Source organism: Bos indicus, chromosome 3 (genome assembly GCF_029378745.1).
Source record: "Bos indicus isolate NIAB-ARS_2022 breed Sahiwal x Tharparkar chromosome 3, NIAB-ARS_B.indTharparkar_mat_pri_1.0, whole genome shotgun sequence".
In the NCBI taxonomy this organism is placed as follows: domain Eukaryota; kingdom Metazoa; phylum Chordata; class Mammalia; order Artiodactyla; family Bovidae; genus Bos; species Bos indicus.
Window position 1 is genome coordinate 87,937,386 of NC_091762.1, and position 19,843 is coordinate 87,957,228.

At 42.7% G+C, this 19,843-nt stretch overlaps 1 protein-coding gene across 1 annotated transcript in view; it reads left to right on the forward strand.

The window, feature by feature from the left end:
• Positions 1-343: 343 nt before the first annotated feature.
• DAB1 (DAB adaptor protein 1) overlaps positions 344-19,843 on the forward strand; it is a 1,468,439-nt gene continuing 1,448,939 nt past the window's right edge. Inside the window, exon 1 of the mRNA XM_070786460.1 lies at positions 344-417. The gene's annotated coding sequence lies outside the window, so the exon portion shown is untranslated. The remainder of the gene's footprint in view (positions 418-19,843) is intronic.

Sequence of the window (19,843 nt, forward strand, 5' to 3'; positions counted from 1 at the left end):
TCCATGTTGTAACTTCATTTGCTCTCACCATAGATCAGCATTTTCCCAGGGTGAGAGACATAGTAGGAAAAGTCTTGAGTTTTACATCTGCCTCTAGGAGGGACTAACCTTGGCATTCTGGGTTTTTTTCAAAAATCCCAGAGAGGGGAGTTCTTAGCCAAGCTTGGTGCAGGTGCCATCTCTGGGCCAATCAGCTGCAGCTCAGAGTCAGGGCAGTTTAAAAACCAAGTCTCACTTAGTGGAGCCTGGGGTAGGGCAGCTCCCAGTGGAAGGGAGCATGTTTATGCTGATTCAGCATTCCAAGGACTATGATTATCATAATGGAATGGATTTTTCATGGTGGAATATTAGGCCACAGAGGAGGGGTCATGAGAATGGAGCTGTTGACCTCAAAGGTTGAGAACAGCTGAGGGGCAGGTAGGAACTATGACTATCTCAATTTTATTCACGATGCAACTAAAGCTTAGAGAGTTAGTTAAATAATAAGACAATGGTAGAGCTGAGACTGAAACCCAGGGAGTCTGATTTTAAAGCTCATTTCCTTAACCTCTAGGTTATCATGCCCCAGAGCTAGAAATTTCCAGCCATGCTTTTTTTAACAGACACTTACAAGGCACCATCATGGTAGGTGCTGAAATGAACAAAGACAAGATTCTCTGTCATGAAAAGCAGTCCAGTAAGGATACAAACAAGCATGTAGTCATTACACACAGAAGAATTTTGTACACACAATGAAAGCCTTTCCTTAGTGCTCTGATCTGCAAGAGAGCAGAAAGCACCTGATGAGGACACCTCCAGACCTAGCTTGTTCAGGTGAGCCATGGAGTTATTTCTCTCTAGCCACATGCCAGCCTAAGAACTTCTTGGTACTGGGGAAGCAGGCAGGATGGCTGAAGCTGTGATCTGTAAAGGGGGCCATGCCCTGCCTCTTTGCAGATCGACAGCCACAACCATCATGACAGACTCCAGCTGGTAGGTAGGTACATGGGCATTCATTATGTTTTCTGAATCTTTTTTTTAATATCTGCAATCTCAAAATAACAATAAATCATGTTGCAGAAGAATTTCATGACATGAGAAAATATTCATAACATAACTTTAGCTGGAATCAGTCTATTTACAAAGCAATTTATTTAGAATAATTCTAATTTGGGGGTAAAAAGTTAAAAAAATCAAAGTTATTTACCTAAATGGTGAGATTTTTGAATTTTTTTTTGTATTTACAAATATTGTATGAGGAGTATGCATTACCTGTATAATTAGGAAATAAGTTATTATAGTTCCTAAGGTGATTGCTCCAAAGTCTGAAACTCTTTTGTTTCAGGATTTTACTTTCCACAAACAAGCACACGTGATTGCTCCTGATGGTGACTTGACAGCCCGTTATCTTACAATGTGTCTCTAAATGATTCCTCTGCATCTTTTCACAAAATCTTATGTTCTCTGTCTCCTTTGCTTGAGGGAGTCCAGCTCTATGGCTGTGAAAGGGAGGCCATGTTTTTTGCAGAAACAAGCGGAAAGCAGGGTAAAGGCAGATATAAAGATGGAAAGGCTGCAAGAAGAGATATAGCCTCAGTGATTAAAGCTGATCATAGATCCGTATAAACAAAACGTGCCCCTAAGTGTGCAGAGATGGTGCTTTATGGAGTCCAGAAGGCCTTCACATCCGCAAATGTGTTTTATGGTCACAACAGAAACTTGCTATTCCCACAACAAGCAGCTATTTCAAGTCCTCTGCCTTTGCATGCCCTCTTCTCTCTCCACCTGTGAAAAATCTAAATGATCATTTGAAGTTCCTCCTCCTTGAAGCCCTTCCTTGAATCCAGGCAGAATTTGCCACACCTTCCTCTGTGCTCCCAGAGTGCACTGTATATACCTGATATTTTCATAGGTTCTGACACTAGGTATTGGAATAAACCTATATTCTGCCTCCACACCCCTACCTGAACATGGCCTCCTCAAGGGCAGAAGTGGAGTCTCATGCATTTACGTATCCTCAGCGTTTAGCACCTTGCCTGGCACAGAGTAGGTGGTCATCTTGGTAGACATGATGTAAAGGCAAGCAAGGAAGTTAATGTCACCTCCATTCAAGAAAGGAGTAAACTGATGCTCAAGGATAGATGCCTAAAACCCCTCAGCTAGTAAGTGATGAAGTTGGAATTTGAATCCAGGTTAGTTTGACTGCCAAACGTGTGTGCTTTCAGTTCTGCGATTGACAGTCATCTCCATCACCATCACCATCATCGTCTTCCCACTGATAGCACTGGGCCTGGCACATAATAAATTCTAGTTGAATGAATAAATGCACTACTGCCATCATTATGATTATCACTTCCCCTTCTTGCTACCTAATAAAGCTTCTTTCTCACGCCTCTTGCCATAAGCATGTATTAAGTGTTGAAGCATCTAGTGCATCTTAACTTCTTCTGTATCTCCTGTGCTGCTAGCTAGCGCAGTCTTGACCTGTCAGCACTTAACGATAGACTCATTGACTTGACTTGTTGACCTTCACATTCTAGAATGAGGAGATGCGCTCCAGCTGAGAGCTCAGCACACTTCCTGGAAGAGGGCACACAGCTTGAGCCTGAGGACAAAGCTGTCACTCTTCACATCTCCAACCAAAAGTTTAAAGCTAGTCTGGTAGAGTAGAAAGAACCCTGAACTTGAGAGCCAAAGCTCTTGGTTTATGTCCTTTTGCATTGATTTGCAAAGTAATTTTGGGCAAATCCCATTATATCTCTTAGTCTGTTTCTTCATGTGTGAAAACAAGAGAGGTAATATTTTTTACTTTCTTCACAGATTGGTATGAAGGCTTATATAGGATCATGTGTGTGAAATTGCTTTCACTCTGGGAAGTCTTCCACATGGGCAAGGCATTCATGTTATTAAAAATAGAGGGAATAGAGCCATGAATTAATGAAACAACCTATCCTCTTCCTGCTGCTGCTGCTGCTGCTAAGTCGCTTCAGTCGTGTCCGACTCTGTGCGACCCCATAGACAGCAGCCCACCAGGCTCCCCCGTCCCTGGGATTCTCCAGGTAAGAACACTGGAGTGGGTTGCCATTTTCTTCTCCAATGCACGAAAGTGGAAAGTGAAAGTGAAGTCGCTCAGTCGTGCCCGACTCTTAGCGACCCCATGGACTGCAGCCCATCAGGCTTCTCCGTCCATGGGATTTTCCAGGCAAGAGGACTGGAGTGGGGTGCCATTGCCTTCTCTGATCCTCTTCCTACTCCTCCTCATATTTTGCTAAATCATAGATCTCAAGTTCACTCTCCTCTCTTTAGAGCTATCTTGGATTCTAACATCCTTTGTGTATGCGTACACAGTCTGTGTGTGTGTGTGTGTGTGTGTGTGTGTGTGTTTGTGTATGTAAGAGAGAGAGAAGAAAAGAAAAAAGACAAGGAGACTTGTCATATTATTCTGGAATTCTGGAAAGCATGTCCGAAAGGGATCTCAGGATTTGACTGGTACACATGCAGCTCTTATTTGATGGTGTGCTATTTTAAACAGTTCTCAGTTGGGAGGCTGGCAGCTCTGATTGCTTTTCAAAGCCCTGTCTTTTATCACCATCGTTTTCTTCATGCATAAATCCGGTCTGCATCCCCACCTTCTGTTTCCTTTCTGTCTTTGAGCTGAGAAGTAAGCAAGAGGCAATTTAGTAGCTGGACTGGTGGGGGACTGGGTTGCTTTAGAGAGATCCTTGGTTAATTGACTCGTTTGTTTTCAGATGAGTCATGTTCAGTCTGAGTTTTCCCTTAACTAGATGTTGGTGGTGGGTTTTTTCCTTGTTATGCTTCTTTCTTTTCTTGTTTCTTTGTCAGGCATAATCAGTATTGGTTTTGATGGAGCACCAGCCTGACTTTGTAGGGAACTGTCTTTATCTTCTTTCCTGAAATTAGAAGGAGAAATGCCACACTTGGCTGCATTTGGATGAGGGCTGAAATTCTAAATCCCCAGCTGTTCTCTTCCCCAAGGTCAAGCTTAGCCAAATCTTTCTAACGCCGTATTTTCCTGTTCCCCCGCCTCATCTGCCCAGAGATAGTTAAGGCTCCTAAGGCGATCCTTTCAAACAGGTGTTTACATTCTTAAATTTCTAATCTGGATATTTCTGGAAACAGGTAAACAGAGCCTCTGAATTCAGCAGAAAGGTTTGAGCAGCAGGGGATGGGAAATTTACCTGCAGAGCAAAAGACTGAATTAAGGTTTGGCAGCCGTCAGTTGATAGAGGAACATAAACTGTTGAACACAGCTCCTGACACCGAACTGGTCTCGTAAGTGTTTATGGGTGAAGGGAGGAAGGGGGGCTGGAAAGAACTGAGGGGAGGGAAGAGGGACACCTCCCTTACTGACTCCCTGTTCCCCGGATGTAGATGCCGGGTTTCAGAGGCCTCGGTCTAGGTCTGCCTTCTCCCTCTGCTCATCCTCTCTAGACTCAGGCTGCTCAAAATGAGCTCTGCATCTGCATCACCTAGGAGCTTCTTAGATACCTACACTGTCAGGCCCTGCCTCAGACCCACTAAATCAGAATCTGCATTTTAACAAGATTCAAATGCCCATGAACCCATCTACTCTTACAGCTTCCAGTATGTGTTTGCTGGTGACCTCTAAACGTGCTTATGTAACCCTGCTGCTCTCAGGAATGTCAGATTCATGCCTCTAAATGTCTACTGCCTGCTGGGCCCTCTTCCTTGAAAGCTGACATGGAGTCATGTCAAACTTTGTAGGACTAAAAGACAGCTCTTGAACCTCAGAACTACTTCTCTATTTTTACTCTTCTCCAGAAATGTCACTGCCCCCCACAAAGATCCTCAAGCCCCAAATGTGCACGTTACTATTCATTTTTCTCCTTTCCTCACCTCCACATCCAGTTTACCAGCTAGTCTGATGCATTATTCTTCTAAGTGTTCAACCCTCTCATTTCTCTATTCTCACTGCTGTAGACCTAGCCCAAACACCCATTTTTGATTTGAATTACTATTCCATTTTATCCCCATTTGCCAAAAGAAATTTGCCACTAAAGAAATCCAACCTTTGTCTCCTCACTTCACTGCTTAAAATCTTCCAATGGGTTCCTATCATCTAGAATATAATAAAAAGAAATAATTACTTCAGTGAAAAATTCCCAGGAGATCTGTGGCCTAGCTACATCTCTGACCCAAACTTCTATATTTGCCCACTCTCCTACTGGGCTCCACCCAGAGCTTCATCTTAGGGTTTCTGTATGAGCTGTTCTCACTATCTTGAATGTTCTTTCTTGATCTTACTATACTAGTTCTGTTAACTCAAATCACAGCCCAAATGTCAGCTCTTTAGAACAACCTTTCTTGATCATGTAATGTAAATTTGCTTCAGTTACTTCCCCTGAGAATCAACTGCATGATTCCCATGAGAATCACTGATTTTGTAATGTTTGTTGTTACATACACATAAGTATATTTTTATATTTCTCCCTTTGAATGTAAGCTGCTTGTAAAAAGATCTTGAGTGTCCTATACCAGCTGTGGTGTTATGACACACAAACAAGCAAGGCTCCTGCAGATTTTAGACAACATATAGACCAGTACTATCATTATACTTGTAGATTATTGAATAGGAACTTTGCTGGTTGCCCAGGGTTGGCAATGAGAACCCAAAGTTCATGTCAAAGGGAATCAAGTGCCAAGTGAATGAGGGCAGACATTACTTTGAGGACCTTGGAAACCTCAATGTTTATCCCAGTTTTCAGTTCCATCTGTTTCTACAAACCTTGCATTAATAAAAGACTGAAGAGGAGAGGAGTTGCTGGCTAGGGAGGAATACTGTGATCTTTTCTTTCCCTCTCTCGAGGCTATTCCCTCCAGCTAAGAGAAGTATGACAGAGATTGGGGTGCTTTCAAGAGGGGAAATTGGGATCTCATTTCTGGTTATGCAGTTTATCACTACAGTGGACTGGCTTTATAAGCAGGGTGCTCTTAAGACTCTGCATTTGCCTAAGATAGAATCGGGCTTCCCTGGCGGCTCAGTGGTAAAAGAATCCACCCACCAAAGCAAGAGACATGGCTTCGATCCCTAGGTTGGAAAGATCCCTTGGAGAAGGAAATGACAACCCACTCCAGTATTCTTGCCTGGGAAATTCCATGGATGGAGGAGCCTGGCAGGCTACAGTTCATGGTGTTGGAAAAGACTCGGACACAACTTAGCAGCTAAACAACAACAACGATGGAAGCATCACTTGGTTTTATACAACAAAGAGGAAATGAATGGCGACCTAGAGTTAGTCAAGAAAAAAAGAGGGAAATAGCCCTAGGTAAGAGATTCTTACACTATACTGTACCCACCATCCCAGAGGAGGAATAGGGGGAAGTGGAGGTGTCTAGAGATCATACAAGCCTTCTCTTCACCCACAAGTTCCTCATACCCAGGCCTGCTAGGTCAGGAGTGAGAGGAAGAAGTGAGCATCAAGTTGGGGTGAGAAAATTGATCCAAACCTGGCTGGACATTTTAATTCGTGAAAGTGACCAGGAAAATCAGAGGTCTGTAGGACAGTTATTAAGGGGTAGATTCATCTGAGCTTGAGGGAAAAGAGTGATGGGAGAAAAATAAAACTTCCTTGGTTGCATTCCATCAAGTTCAATCTGGTCAATAAACTAGCTGCAAATTTCCACTGATAGCCTACAAAGTATCCAATCCACCTAGAGATAATTAAGGGTTGAACCATATAAACTTCTCATTCATATTTACCACCGTATAGTAAATCTGAAATTGAACTGGTCCACTTTTCAGGTGGAGACTGGCTGGTGAGTTTGTCTAAAGGCTCTTAAAGGGATCGTATCAAGGAAAACCGAGTTGTACATTTGCTTTTGTGTTTCCTTTTAAAGTTTGTTTGAAGTCTGTCTGAAATCTCCTGACAATCTGGAACACTTTAGATCAGAAACCACTTCTTATTTATTATTAAATATTTAGTTTCTCAAATAAACCACTTAAAAAGATTTATTTTTATTTTTGGCTGTGCTAGGTCTTCATTGCTGCACCCAGGCTTTCTCGGTGGGCAGGGGCTACTCTGTAGCTGCAATGCACAGGCTTCTTATTGCTGTGGCTGCTCTGGTCATGGAACACAAACTTGAGGGATTGCAGGCTTCCATAGTTGCAGCTCTCAGGCTCTCAAGCACGATCTCAGTGGTTGTGACGCATGGGCTTAGCTGCCCTGTGGCTTGTGGGATCTTCCTGAACCAGGGATCAAACCCATGTCCCCTGCATTGGCAGGCAGATTCTTAACCACTGGACCACCAGAGAAGCCCCATTAACCAATTTTTATTTCATAATTTCTTATCACACCTAGGAAAGGACCTGGCATATAAGAGACATTCAGTAACTATCCATGCAGGTAATGAGGAAATGAATTTATTGATTCAGTCTGATTATTATAGCCAGGCTTTGCCCAGGTGAGTTTTTAGATGAAAAATCAACTAATTGAGGGTAGGGAGGTTAGGATGCACATTGCAATGATGCTATTCCCCGGTTGTATGAATTTGGGCAAATAACACATTTTTCTGAGCTTTGGTCTTCTCACCCATAAAATAGCAACATCTATTCCTATGTCACAGGTTGTCATGTGGGTCAAATGAGGTGGCACATATGAGAGCAGTTTCTCGTATGTGCCACCTCATTTGTTTCTTTAAAAAAATTTTAAACATCTGTTTTAACATCTGTTTCTTTAAAAAATATTTTTAAAGTTGATTTGTCGTATTTCCATTTTCACTCAGTTCAAGAAATTTCCTTTTATTTATTTCTTTATTTTTTGGCTGCAAAGCATGTGAGATCTTAGTTCTCTGCCCAGGGATCAAACCCCCACCCCTCCTGCAGTGGAATCTCAGAGTCTTAACTTGTGAACCTCCAGGGAAGTCCTCAGAACATGTTTGTGAAGCTGTGGAATAGAGCACAATCTTCCTGAACTCTACTATCCATGATGGTCTGACAAGCATCCCCTCCTCTCTCTCTCTCCCTCCTCCTCTGTGTCCTCCTAGATTATAAGGCAGGCTGAATCTGCCCTCTCAGACACATGAGAGATACGTGTGAGTAGGCCGAAAGACCTTTAAGAAAAGACCAATATTTGCATATCTATTATAACTACTCACTGTTCGACTTGTTTCATTACAATTTCTATTTGGATAATATGTAAGGTCAATACTGTCACTGTTCTGGAAAATTCATTTTTTATTAAAGCAAAATGCACTGTATTTATAGAGATAACACCTTAAATGCTACAAGAGAAGGTGCACCAATTACACTGGCTCCCTTGATGGGGCAGGTTTACATGCTCCATGCTTTATAATACATTACAAGAAGAGGGATCTTCGCTTGTATCAGTCTCAAGTGTTATCCTTTGGCTGCATGTAAAATAGGACTGATGCCTTGACCATCTTTTTTAAACCTGGGAGCACTGAGATAACCACATAGAGAAAAGGAAAGGGAAAAACAGAAATAAGAAAGGTCCCTTGTCTGCACTCTGACACCCATTTATTCCCACTGAATTTCTATCAATTTCCTCATGAGCTGCTTGCTTGTCTCTCCCATTAGACCATGAGCCACCAGATAACAGGTACAGTGTCTGGCACCTACTAGAGGCTCAATAAGTGTTTGTTGAAATGAGTGGAAATGAATGCCTGACACAAAGTAAGAGCTTGAGAATAGTCTGATGGCTTGCTTTTCTCTTCAGGAGATAAAATGGCATAATGAAGGGAAAATACCCAGACTTCAAGCCAGGAAATCTTGAATTCAAATCCTGGTTTTTATCGCTTACTAGATATGTGGAAGTTTATTTGGCTCAGAAGAATTCAGTTTCCTTTTTTCATTAAACACGGGGAACACTTGTAATGATTATAGTTCCTGGCACACAGTAGATAAAAAATGCATTATAACTCCCATTCCCATCCCTTCTTTCTGACTAACGAAGAAGAAAGTAGAATTGTTGGTATTTTCTTACTTGTCCTTCTATTCTACCTACATTAACAAACGTAATTGAAATAGAAGTCTGTGTGTGTGTGTGTGTGTTGTGGTATATTCTACAAAGGCTTTAAGTTTATTTTGTTTTGTTTTCCCCATCCACTAATTTCCAACTCAATGAACAATTGGCCAGGCTTGTTATTTTGGTATGGTGAGGTCTAGGGTTCCTAAAGCAGGATCTTATAGACAACTAGAGTCTGTGACAGAACTAGTGTGAATGTAGCAGTGGGTGCTCTAATTATTCTTAGTATGTCAAGAGGCTTAAGGGAAGGAATGTTTACCTGTTTTGAAGTTTCACTTGCTAACTCAAATGGCAAATCTTTGCTTGGAAGGAAATCAATTTGAAACTATAACTTTGGTTATTTCCTAGTGATCAAGACCTCAATAGATGTTTTATTTTGTTTTGAATCATTATAATAATGGTAATATGTTTTATTTATACCCTAAAAATGAAGTTTATTTGAGAAATTAAATATTTCAAAACATGGAATTCATGAAGTGGGCATGAATGAAGAAAAGGACCTTTGGGAAAAGAGTTGTCTGAGTTTCCTAGGCTACAACCAGGGTTGCAGCATAGTGTAGCTCCAGATAGAGATGTTTACTAGGCTACAATGTGGTGGCGCCTCTTGGAGTTGGGTAATGTATCAGTCTCCATCAAACTCATTTTTTTTTTCTGGTAGTCTCTTATTACTGTGCTAGAATGAGGTAGAAAGAGCAGAGCTTGAAGAGCTAGAACTGGCATGCGTTAGCTGCTGCCCTTGATCAAATCTCTACGCGCTGACTCTACTTGTTCATCCCTAGGTGGCGGTTCCTTTGTCTACAAATGTTAGATACACAACTGATGTCTGTCTACTCAGAGTTTGAGCACATGGATGGGTAACTAATTCTATTTCTTCATCAACATTTTTCAATCTTCAATAACCATTTCTTACTATTGCTAATAGGAAGGGGATTACAGGCTTAATTTCAAGTATGGCACTTGGATGAAGGTATCAGCATGTACACATGGATCACCTCTTTCCAGCACAAATGAATTTGGAGGAGGCAGGGGAGGTTTCTGGGCACAAAAGGAAAAATGAATGTTTCTGGAGAGGAAAGCAGTGCTTCTCACATGTGTCCACTGGAGGACATGCCATCCCCATGCTATCACAGTAATCCTGCGCGTCAGGACAAACTGAGACATGTCTGGGATCAGTGGGTGCCCTGGGCAGGCCAACAGTAAGGCATCCCCTCACATCGATGGATTTAAAGGAGAGGCTGGTGCTACAAGGTGGAGGAACAAAGAAGGAGAGCCAGTGATGGGTGTGGCCAGTTGCTCCTCATTTTTCTGAACAAGTTAATAGTTTCCCTCTGGCCCTGAACTTGCAAGCCCTCCCTACTAGCTTCCTCACTCATGTGCCCATGTCCAGGAACAGCCCTGAAGTTCCCTAGATTCACCCTCTTTAGACGCGTTCATCCAGAAAGACTCTAGTGGTCCCTTTATGGATCTCAGCAGCCCCACTCCTTCCCAAGATCACAATTGACCTTCCCGCCTTGTACTGTGTTCCACATTATGAGCATTCTGGTTAAAGTTCTCTTGCTTTTTAGTGTGGCCCCTCTTTCTAGTGTGGCCCCTGCTTTCAGAGTTGTTACTGATGAATGAGAAGGCCAGGAGCTATTTTATCCTATGACCCACCTTTGAACTTTCTCAGTTGTTTCTTATATTTGACCCTTTGAAGGTTGGGGCCATGATTATATCTAGGCTTGTGCAAGAACCCTGCTTAAGTTTAAGGTGTGAGCACCTTTCTTTAATAGTATACCTGTTCCCTTGAAGTAGTCAGGTCCAGAAGTTGAGCTAGAGAACCTCACTTTGGACTGGTCTTGGATAGTTACTGCTGACAATTGATATTGACAACACTTTTCCCAAAGGCACTTCCTCAGGCCCCTTGGCTTGCATCCTGGAATATGGGAATATGATTCTAAGGCACTGGGTACCACTTCATGGAACTAACAGAAAAGCAGGGATTCAGGCTAAGGAGCTCAGATACTCAAACCAAGACCAAGGTTCTAGCACCACCAGCGTCCTCACGTTATGTGCCACTGAGATCCTGGACTCACAAATTTCCCGAGTAGGAGCAGTTTACATTTCTCAAGACTTGAGTGGGCTTGTACTGCAGGAGGGGTACAAGGTGCCCCCTTGGAAGTGAAGATGCCTGTGGAGTGTGAACCAGATTCTCTTCTCACTCAGAACCCTGTTCTGAACTCACTTTTCCATAAAACTTCCCCAGATGAGCTGCAGCCAGCCAAGCAGTCCAATCTCCCTAACAACATCTTGATGGTCTAAATCAAGGTTAGCTACCTTTCTGAAGTTTCCTGCCAAGTCTTCCTTTGTTCATTCTAATTCAGGGTCTGAAAACCTTTTAAGAGTGGCATGCTAAAGACTTCATTTATTCACTTTAATTGAGGGTTTCATGTGCCAAAAAATGTTCCAACATGTGTAAAGTTTCATTGTAGTGTGAAACAAAAATCACTATATAAGCACACCATTAGAATCACAGAATCAAAATGCTGGATGATTGAGTCCAAAGACCTCAATTTAAAGATAGGGAAACTGAGGCCTCAATAGGACAAGGGTTTTACCTGAGGTCTCATAGCCAAGTTAGAGGCAGACTCAAGATCTTCAATTTGAAGCCTACTTAATCTTCAATTTCCTTTTTGTTATATCACTGTGTTTTTAATAGCAAATTTGAGCCTGAAACAATAGAACATCTGCTGTCAATACCGAAAAAATGAAAACCTGAAACAAATTGAGGAGGACTTTTTTTTTTTTTTGGTAATTCTTAACAAGGATTTCTCCAGTATTGAGAGACTTCTAGTCTCATGTGATTTAACTAATCTCAGGAGAAGGCTTTGATTTGGTGGAAAGACCATAGATTTCCTTGGAAGTCTGATAGACTGAGTTTGAATTCAGTTCAACCACTCTATTTTGTAATCTTCAGGACATTACTTAACTTCTTTGAGACTCAGTTCATTCAAAGATAAACAGGGAAAAATAATAACCCTGTAGAGCTGTTAGAGGGTGTACTTGTCAGGGTTTTGTAGGAAATAGAACTCATAATTGGGTGGTTCCATAGATGGAATTTAATATAAGTTGGTCATGGGTTGGTAGAAGGAGCAACATAGCAACCTGGGGAAAGTGAGGTAATTCCAGGATTTGGAAGGGTAGGAAGCCCCTGGACTAAAGGCAGTGTGTAGAGCCCTGGTTTCAGAGCCCAGTGCTAGCCAGGACCTGGCAGGCTGCCATTCCTGGGCAGGCAGGCAGGAGCAGGAGGTACTGAGGAGGCTGCCTGGCGGGAACTCAGATCATGGTTTAAAAGGCTTACCTGGGGGCTACAGCCAAGCCTCTGCTTAAAGCAAAGAGGGTCAGGTGAGACATGCTCTAGACTTCTCTTTTCCTCCCTTCCTCCAGTCTCCCCACATTGCCTCCAATTAGCTAAACCTTGCCTTTTGGCAATGAGCCTTGGACTTGCAGTTGGTGAGGGTTAGCCTCCCTGTGGCAGAGAGTGGATTGGAGAAGGGTGAAAACTGTTGCTGAGAGCAAACAGGAGTTAAATGATTTCCTTCCTATTAAGCATCTAGCATTGTACACAAATAGTATCTCAGTACAGGAAATAGATACAAATGGAGATTCTCTGAATAAATAACAACTTCTCCAGAAGGTTATAGGTGGCATGGGGTCATAGAAAAGCAGAGAAAGCCCTTTGAAATACAGTGATGCTTTCTAACCATCAAGCATATGTAGACATCCTGTCTACCATATCCGGTCAAGCAACCACCAGTTTGATGAGCTCTAATGATAAGAAGCTCATTGGATTGGCTTACAAATAACATTCCTATCCTAGAACCTCTTACTAATGAGCTATGTGACAATGGGCAAGTCACTTAACCTCACAAGGCCTCAATAGTCTGGTGCAAAAATAGTTAGCCTCATCCCCCTTGTGACACAATTACTGTACTCCAGGACACTGGGTTGAACCTCAGAGGACTGTCCTCACCAGCTGGTTCAGAATTTTTTTGGTCTGAGTGTGGTAACTGTCAACTGCCCACCAAGGTCAAGATGGCTGAGACTAGCTTCCTATATGCACCCTATTCATAGCAATCATCACCATCCCCTGTGTTTTAGAAAACGCATCTCTTACATATTTGGGCTTCTGTGATAGCTCAGTTGGTAAAGAATCCACCTGTAATGCAGGAGACCCCAGTTCAATTCCTGGGTCAGGAAGATCCGCTGAAGAAGGGATAGCCTACCCATTTCAATATTTTTGGGCTTCCCTTGTGGCTCAGCTGGCAAAGAATCCACCTGCAGTGCAGGATACTTGGGTTCAATCCCTGGGTTGGGAAGATCCCCTGGAGAAGGGAAAGGCTACCCACTCCAGCATTCTGGCCTGGAGAATTCCATGGACTGTCCATGGGGTTGCAAAAAGCCAGACACGACTGAGCAAATTTCACTTTCACATTCGTCACATATTTAATCTTCAGACAATTCCATGAATCGTTTGTTGAAACAGATGATTTTGAAGCACAGAGAGGTTAGGTAAGTTGCCCAAAGTCAAACAGTTAACAGGCGGCAGACTCAGGTGTGAATTGAAATCCAATTCCAAATTTAGTCCTTTCGCTTACGGATGGCCCTCTGCTCCGCCAGTGTGCCTGCTGAACTCTTGAGTTTCAAATGTTTCCACACATGATATTCATTGTTTCCTTTTAACAGGCAGTTGTTCTTGTTTTCCCTTATGTTTAAGTGAGGATGCTTGAGGTCTAATGTGGTTAAATGACATGCCCACAGTTGGGATTCCCTGGTGTCTCAGAGGGTAAGGTGTCTGCCTGTAATGCAGGAGATCTGAGTTCGATCCCTGGGTCAGGAAGATTCCCTGGAGAAGAAAATGGCACCCTACTCCAGTATTCTTACCTGGGAAATCCCACAAATCGAGGAGCCTGGCAGGCTACAGTCCCATAGGGTCACAAAGAGCTGGACACGACTGAGCAACTTCACTTTCACTGTCACACAATTCACTGGACAGGAATGTTATTATTTTTAACCCAATAAGCTTCTCATCACTAGAGATAATCAAGCTAGTGGTTGCATGCCAGGATATGGTAGAACAGAGGCCTACCTATGCTTGATGATTGGAAGAATCATTGTACTTCAAAAGGCTATCTCTGGAACCCAAGTTTTTTTCTTTTCTTTCTTTTTTTTACAATTTTACATTTCATACTCTATAATTGTTACGTATATTGTATGTATTTGGCTGCACTGGGTCTTAGTTGCAGCATGCAGGATCTTCCATCTTTGTTGTGGCGTATCCCAGGGACAGGGGAGCCTGGTGGGCTGCCATCTATGGGGTCGCACAGAGTCGGACACGACTGAAGTGACAGTTGTACCATGTGAATTCTTAGTTGGGCATATGGGATCTAGTTCCCTGACCAGGGATCGAACCTGTGAATCCTGCCTTGGGAACACAGAGTCAGCCACTGGACCACCAGAGAAGTCCCTGGAACCCCAAGTTTCTGAAGAACACTATTCAGAGACGCTCCATTTTTGTCTATTTCCTGTATGGAGATACTATGTAAGATGTTATTTGCAAAAATGGTTTCAGGGCTTTAAAACAAGAGCAAATTGACTGAGTGGCTTTAAAAATCTTTTTTTTGTTGTTAAAGCTCTGGTTACACAATACCATGAAATAACAAGCACCAGCATGCATTGCTATTAAAACTGCCATATGGGGGTCCTGTGTGGAGGATAGGGTCCCCTCATAAAAGCTGAATAAACAGCTATTTTGAGTTCAGTGGGTGATGGCACAGGGGCCTTCATTTCCGCTCTGGCCAAGGAAAATTGTGATCAGGTTGCAGGCTGCCTGCCCATTCATCTGCAGCAGGAAATGGATTTAGCGTCTGCATGGGCCGGACTCCTGTATTCATCATCGAGTTAGGCCTAATCAAAATGTTTTCCGTTTCACCTGGCAAGTGCAGAGGGCTTAAAGGAGGGTCTGAGTGATGGTGTTGGGGCCCCATCACTTTCTCATCACTGAGCTGCAGTTGTTAAAAGTCTCATTCTTCCTCAGTGTCTCACTCAGAGCTGAGACAGCCAATCTCCCAGTGCCCCTCCCCAGCTCCCTAGCAGCTCTCTTGGCAGCAGCAAAAATCTATGGAATTGACCCAGGAAAGGGGAGGGAGGAGGGCAGATCGTGACCCAAGGAGGGCTCAAGTCAGGGGTAAAGCTCAGAACTGATAAATGAAATGAACCTCCAAGGGGGAGCCTCCTTGGATAATGAGGGGCTGCAACCTCCTGGGATTGGGGGAGGATGGGGAGGGGAGGGCAGAGGTCCTCTTAAGCGTGGGGAGAGCTTAGGAGGGAGATTGGAGTAACTCAGTTCCCTGGTGGAAAACAGAGGTGGGGGGAAGGGGCTGCTGATTAGAAAGAAAATGTGACAGCCATGCAAAGCTTCCAGTTGGATTTATGCATTATTCCTGGGATGCTGGGAGGAGGGTTCTTGACAGCCCCCATTAGAGGAGGAGAAATGGAGGAAAGTAAGCATTGTTCTGTTAGGGGAACCCCCAAGACTAGGGACAGGAAGAGCCCCTGCTGAATTCATTACTGAGGGAGTACTGTTTTCATGAGAAAAACAATGCAGAAATTCTCCCACTTTGATGCAGCAAATTCAGATTTGGACTGTACCAGAGTGAAATATCCCCATGTGGCTTTCAGTATCCAAAACAGACATAATTCTTTTGCTTTGCTGGTGTTATAGGTGGCATGGGAATAGTGAGAAAGCAGGAGCCTGCAGCTGAATTTGGTTTGGCTGGGAAATGAGTTGTTTCAAGTAGCGATTAACAGTACTCAGAGAGTCTCTTGGACAGCAAGGAGATCAAACCAGTCAATCCTAAAGGAAATCAACCCTGAATATACATTGGAAGGACTGATGCTGAAGCGGCAGCTCCAATACTTTGGCCACCTGATGTGAAAAGCCAGTTCATTGGAAAAGACCCTGATGTTGGGAAAGATTGAGGGCAGGAGGAGAAGGGGGCGACAGAGGATGAGATGGTTGGATGGCATCATCCACACAATGGACATGAATTTGAGCAAACTCTGGGAGGCAGTGACGAACAGGGAAGCCTGGCACACTGCTGTCCACGGGGTCACAAAGAGTTGGACACGACTTAGCAACTGAACAGCAACAACAAAGACAGGCCAAGCACTATGGTCCTTGTTTTCAGGTGATGGAGAAAGAGCCACAGATGTCTTTTGAGCAGGGTAGTAAGGAGATGAGAGCTATGCCACAGAGGATAATCCTGGCAGCCCAGTGGAGGGGGGATTGAAGGGACTGAATGGGACTTTTTACCTTTTCATTCATTGATGAGCAAATGTATCTATTGGATGCCAGACAGGGAGTCCCTTAGAAGCCAGTGACAACAGTAGTGTAAGGGAAAGGTTAAGAGCTCCAGCCTGCCTGGGGAAGAATGGTGAGGGGCTGGTTGAGAATGAGAATATTTTGAGTGTTTGATGACAGCCTATGTTGTGCCCAACACACATCACCTCGTTTTACCCATGCAACCATCCAGCAAGATAAGTATTAACGTTCCCTGTTACAGATGAGAAAACAGGCTCAGTGATGTTAATTAACCTCTCAGCATGACTGCAACCAACATGCGCATTTCATCTGCCAAGAAAAGAGAAAAGTCTCCCTTTTTCATCCACTCACCTCGGGTTGGCATCATTTTTCCTCTGGAGATAAGAGGTTTTTACATTCAGAAGGGCCTTTTTGATTCCCTTGGTCTCCCTTTCCCATTTTATGGAAGAGAAGACTGAGGCAGGGAGTAGAGACAGAGACAGCTCAGGTCTGAGTCCTCTCATTCTCCTTGTCCGTGTGAACCATTCTCTCATCTGAGGCTCACACCGTGCTCCCAACAGGCAGGAAATTCACTTACATTGATTATGTTCCTGGAGCAGGGCTAATGTCAGATGATGTGCAGAGATGATGTGATTGTCTAGAATCCATCCTGTTCTTCTCCACCCCACTGGGAAACCAGTGTTGCCTTTCATTTCTTTTATCTCGTATGCTTAATGATCTTCATGTTTATCACCACAGATACTTTCTTTATATCACCTACTGTGTGCTCAGGAGCCCCCTTCTTTAATATCAATTAATTTAACCCTTAGAATAACTTTATGAATTGAACAGCATTATTATTTTTTGCCTGTATTCATTTTCTTCTATAATTCTTTTTTTATTGACGTATAGTTGATTTTACAATGCTGTGTTAGTTTCAGGTGTACAACAAAATGATTCAGTTACATATATACATGTATATTCTTTTCAGATTCATTTCCACTATAGGTTATTGCAAGATATTGAGTATAATTCCTTGGGCTATACAGTAAGTCCTTGTGGGTTATCTACTTTATAAATAGTTGTATACCTGTTAATCCCAATCTCCTACTTTATCCCTCCCCCCTGTCCCCTTTGGTAACCATAAATTTGTTTTCTATGTCTGTGAGTCTGTTTGTTTTGTAAATAAATTCATTCGCATCATCTTTCTATACTCACCATATAAGTGATACCATATGATACTTGTCTTTGTCTTTGACTTACTTCACTGTGTATGATTATCTCTAGGTCATCCATGTTACTGCAAATGACATTATTTCATTCTTTTTATGGCTGAGTAATATTCCATTATATACACACACCACATCATCTTTATCCATTCATCCGTTGACAGACACTCAGGTTCCATGTCTTGGCAAATATATTAGGTTGGTGTAAACCTAATTGCAGTTTCAGACCATGAATTTTAAATCATTATAACTAGGCTCAAACACATCTTTATTAATCAAAAATAGGAACCATTACAACCAGCACATTTTTTGCCCATGAGAAATAAGTTTGTTTATTCCTGTAGCATAAAAATCTGTGCTTTGGGATTTGACAAACTGTTTGAAAACATTTTCTGCCTCCTGCTGGTGGTGGAAGTGTCTCTCCTGCAAAAAGTTTTTGAGATGCTTGAAGAAGTGGTAGTTGGTTGTCAAGAGGTCAGGTGAATACGGCGGATGAGGCAAAACTTCATAGCCCAGTTCAACTTTTGAAGTTTTGGTTATGTGATGTGTGGTCAGTTGTTGTCATGGAGAAGAATTGGGCTCTTTCTGTTGACCATTGCTGGCTATAGGTTTTGCAGTTTTCAGTGCTCTCATCAATTCCTGAGCATACTTTTCCGATGTAATGGTCTCACCAGGATTCAGAAAGCTATAGTAGATCAGACTGGCAGCAGACCACCAAACAGTGACCATGACTTTTTTTGGTGCCAGTTTGACTCTGGGAAGTGCTTTGGAGCTTCTTCTTTGTTCAACCACTGAGCTAGTCATCACTGGTTGTCATATAAATCCACTTTTCACTGCACGTCACAAAACAATCAAGAAATGGTTTGTTGTTGCATAAAATAAGAGAAGATGACACTTCAACATGATTTTTTGATTTGTGGTTAGCTCAAGATGCACCCACTTATTGAGCCTTTCACCTTTCCGGTTTGCTTCAAATGCCAAACAACTGTTGAATGGTTGACATTAAGTTCTTCAGCAACTTCTGTAGTTGCAAGAGGATCAGCTTCAATTTGGTTGGTTCTCAATTTGACATTGTCAACTTCCGATGACCAGCCACTACACTCCTCATCTTCAAGGCTCTCGTCTCCTTTGCAAAGCATCTTGAACCACCACTACACTGTACATTCAGAGCAGTTTTGTGCCAAATGCGCTGTTGATGTTGCAAGTTGTCTCTGCTGCTTTACAACCCATTTTGAAATCGAATAAGAAAATCACTCAAATTTGCTTTTTGTCTAACATCATTTCCCTAGTCTAAAATAAATATAAAAGAAAAAGCAAGTAATAAGCCATTAGCAAAAGAACATTAAGTGAGAAATGTGCATTAAAATGATGTACAACATAGCCACATTTAAAAATGTATTCCAACATCAAACGCCAAAGTTCAACAATGCAAAACTGCAATTACTTTTGTACCAACCCAATAAATAGTATGAGCAACATTGTTTTGACAGCTGAGAAAACAGGCTCAAAGAGGTTAGATAATCTGCCTGTGGTCATGCCACTAGGAAGTGGCACAGCAAGGTTCAGACTCAGGACCATTCCAAAGCCTCCTTCATGAAAAGTGGCAGCGCTCCTGTATATGGGGGCTTCCTTGTTGGCCCAGACAGTAAAGAATCTGTCTGCAATGCAGGAGACACTGTTTCAATCCCTGGGTCAGGAAGAATCCCTGGAGAAGGGGATGGCTACCTACTCCAGTATTCTTACCTGGAGAATTCCATGGACAGAGGAGCCTGGTGGGCTACAGTCCATGGGGTCACATAGAGTCAGACACGACTGAGTGACTGACACATGCACATACACACATACTCCTGTTTTTATGCCATCTTATTAATAAACAAACGTTTTGGAGTGCCTGCTTGTCACATGTCAGTGACAAGCACTGGTGACTCACGCCAAAGGCCAGAGATTCATCCTGTGCTCTCCCTGAAACCCTAAAAGGAAGGAGAGAGGCTGAACAGTAATGTTTCTAGTCTCTCTTAATAACGGATATAACACGTGTCCACAGCACTTGAGAGTTCACAAAGCAGTTCATAGTCATGATCTTAGTATACCCACACAACAACCCTAGGAAGCATACAACTTCTGTCCCTCTCTTCCCACGTAGAAGACAATATGGGAATTAGAGTGAACAGACTCATAGTACGTTCAATTAAGTGTAACTTTTTATGCTAATGAACCTGGCTTTGTTTGTTTTATTTGGTGCCTGGAACTCGCTTTGTTCCAGTGAT